Source organism: Choloepus didactylus, chromosome 10 (genome assembly GCF_015220235.1).
Source record: "Choloepus didactylus isolate mChoDid1 chromosome 10, mChoDid1.pri, whole genome shotgun sequence".
Lineage (NCBI taxonomy): Eukaryota > Metazoa > Chordata > Mammalia > Pilosa > Megalonychidae > Choloepus > Choloepus didactylus.
In genome coordinates this window covers 118,483,108-118,486,493 of record NC_051316.1, presented here as the reverse complement: position 1 = coordinate 118,486,493, position 3,386 = coordinate 118,483,108, and the positions used below count along the sequence as shown (strand labels likewise).

At 38.1% G+C, this 3,386-nt stretch overlaps 1 pseudogene; it reads right to left on the bottom strand.

Annotated features, from left to right (window-relative positions):
* Window positions 1-1,694: 1,694 nt before the first annotated feature.
* On the bottom strand, window positions 1,695-2,676 carry LOC119505760 (annotated as a pseudogene).
* Window positions 2,677-3,386: the final 710 nt, after the last annotated feature.

Sequence of the window (3,386 nt, the reverse complement as noted above, 5' to 3'; positions counted from 1 at the left end):
ATTTTCAAATTGGTTTGGGAGTTTCAGGAGAGTTTAAAACAAACAATGTAACACAGAATTTATGTGCCCTTAGATGTTTGGGAAATTACTGAGCTCTAAAAAGGACCACATCAGAAATCATGTAAAAGAAATTATTAACATAAGGAAAAACAAAACAGAAATATTTAGAAAAAATAATCATCAGGAATCATCAGGAATCTGTGGCATGAGTGAATTCTCATTTATGTGCAATTACAAAAGCAAGTGTTTATTTCCTGTGAACTCACATGAATACATCTCAAGGTGGTACATGGGGGAAGGTCACAATTAAATGAATCTTAGGACTCTGAATTCAAGGCTGCTATTTGGGCATTAAATTAGCAAACTAATTAGCAAACGTATGTACCCCCTTGTTAAATTTTCTTTGAGGGGTTGAACTTGCTCATCCACTGAAGCCAATCACCTGTGTGAGGAAAACAGTCAAGGACACAGAATTTGAGTATCACAAAGTATGAACTGAATGTTCCCTCAGAGAAGCAGGTGTGGAATGTGATTGCAATTCTGTAAGCTACAGTCAAATGAACTATTTCTTTCTTGTTAAAATATATTTTAACAATGAGGGCTGCTCAACATGGAACATGGAATAATGAAGAGAACACAATCTGATATTACATATCCACTTCTATCCATGGGAGACAGCAAAACATATACACTTGGATCATGGAGAGGTTGACTCCATCTTGGATCTAGTTGTTTGGGCAAGATGATACTTAAGGAAATATCAGAAAAGCTGAGGACCCTCCAAGCATATGGTGACCAAACCAGAATAAAGCCAATTTATATGGTCTTGTCTCCAAACAGCTATTTGCCTACCCCACAGGCAATTCCTGCTTGTCCAGTAATTGAGGAAGATTAAACATGCACACTTGTGGCAGATGAGGCATAAAATTTTCATTTCCATACCATATATACATATGTTTCACCCATTAAAAACAAATAAAAAGAGATAACTCCATGAATGCATGTAGGCATAATGTATGTGATTATCTGGAATCACTATTTATTTAAAATTGCTTGCAATTGGCTAGTTACTAGGGTTACTACTCCTTTTTCCTCCTGAACCAAATAACCAGCATCCAACCATGGTCACATGTGTCTGGTTATGAGATTTTCAAGTAGGGATGAAAATAAAGCTAATCGGGTGCTTTTATTCACAATATAAATATTGGACAGATTAAGAATCAATAGAACAGGACATCTATCTGATGGGAAAAAAATTCTCACGTATTCTAGAACACTTGAATTAAGAAGACCAAAGAAGTCCTAATCATCAAATTCTTTTCTCAACTGGATCCTACATCAACCCATTCACCTCCAACTGAACCATTCTTTGCAGGTTCTGTATTGCTCAGGCTGGAGCCTCTTTTAATAACTATCTACAATTGTTTTGCTTTCCCTAAACCTAAACTCAGGCATAATTAATCTATGTGAGAGAGGGGCACCGTTAGAATGCCTCTCTGACAAAGAAGATGTGATGTGTTCATGGGTCTCATATTATTCACCATGCCCAGTGAGGGTGGAAAAGACAAAAAAAACCTCACCAATATGCAACATTTTTGAAGTTATAGTTTATGCAATTTTTTTTTCACATCAAGGGCTATGTAGATTCCTGGAAAATATTGGAAATTATCCAGACGAGTGTGCTTATTCCAAAATTATTTGAGTATAGAAATTAAGATAGTGCCAAAAGGATTTCTAGTCAGTGATTTTTTCAAAGCCACTTTCACCTCTTTGTTCCATAAACTATAGATGACAGGATTCAACATGGGGGTTAATCCAGCATATACCAAAAACGTACGTTTATCTATTTCCTGTGAATCTACAGCCGAGGACTTCAGGTACATGGAGAGAGCTGTGCTGAAGAACAAAACAACAGTCAGGTGGGCTGCACACGTTGAAAAGGCTTTGCTTCTTCCATCTGCTGAGCTGATTCTCAGGATATTGGAGAGGATGAAGGCATAGGAGACACAGATGAGGAGCATTGGCATGAGAAGGAGAAGTACACTGAGCACCAGCATGACTAATTGTGTCGTGAAGGTGTCCACACATACCAGTTTCAAGACAGCCAGAATTTCACAAGTGAAATGATCGATGATGCTATTACCACAGAGAGAAAGCTGTAGGACAGATGTGGATTCCACTAGGGCAGTGAGGCAGCCTGTCACCCAGGAGCCAATGGCCATCTGCACACATACCCTCCTGTTCATGATGATGGAGTATCTCAGGGGGTGACAGATAGCAACATACCAGTCATAGGCCATCATGGACAGGAGCACACACTCAGTGGAGCCCATAGTATGAGATAAGTACATCTGAGCAGCACATCCCAAAAATGAGATGGTGTTTGTTCCTGAAACAAAGTTTACCAGCATTGGAGTGGGGGGAGGGGGGGGGAGGGGCAGAGGAGGTGTACCAGATGTCCAAAAAGGAGAGGTTGCTGAGAAAGAAGAGAAAGAAGTACATGGGGGTGTGCAGGTGAGAATCCAGAATGGTGATGGAAATCAGAATAATATTGCCCAGAAAAGTGATCAGGTACCTCAGCAATGACAGCACAAATATAAGGATCTCAACTTTAGGGTAGTAGGAAAATTCTAGGAAGACAAAACCTGTTACAGATGTCCAATTTGCCTGGAACATTTTTATTCTGTCCTATACATCTTTTTATATGCAGAGAAGGATTAACATTACATACCATATAGAAAACCAACTTCCTCTCCCATTTTCTTGTATTTTTGCTTGATATCAACTTGTGGTCTGTGATGAAAGGCTTCCTAGTATGTTAATAGTATTAGGAATACATGCTTAAAGGAGTCTGCATAAAAAGGAAAATTTCAAGCAGAAGAATCTATAAATTAAAAATCCTCACTATGTTATTTTGCTCCCAGATTCTTGACATTTCTCTGACAGAGTTTATTTCATAAATATCTGTTGAGAGAAAGAGAGAGGAAATAATCTTATGATGTCTTTCTTCCAAAACCAGATTTGTAACTCATCTATGGCTATGTCATCCATTTACCACTGGAATGCTACAATGGAAGATCGGATTATTGGAATTATTTCCTAACCTGGTTTGGTAACAATCTTCTTACTTCAGAGATATTTTACTTTCCAACTTCATGTTTTCTTCAGGTACCCATAGAGATCTGTCCAAAATAATTTGGAAGACTCCATGAATAAATGAAGGTATAGATTTCTGCAGCTACAAGTTAATTTATTGAAGACTTTGGATATTTAGATACAGACCTTCATTCTTGAACTTAGGAAAATGGCAATGGATATTCTCATGATAGGAGACACAAGGAAGAGTTTTTTTTCATGTGGCAAGAGTTTCTCTGAAGTCTGTGATC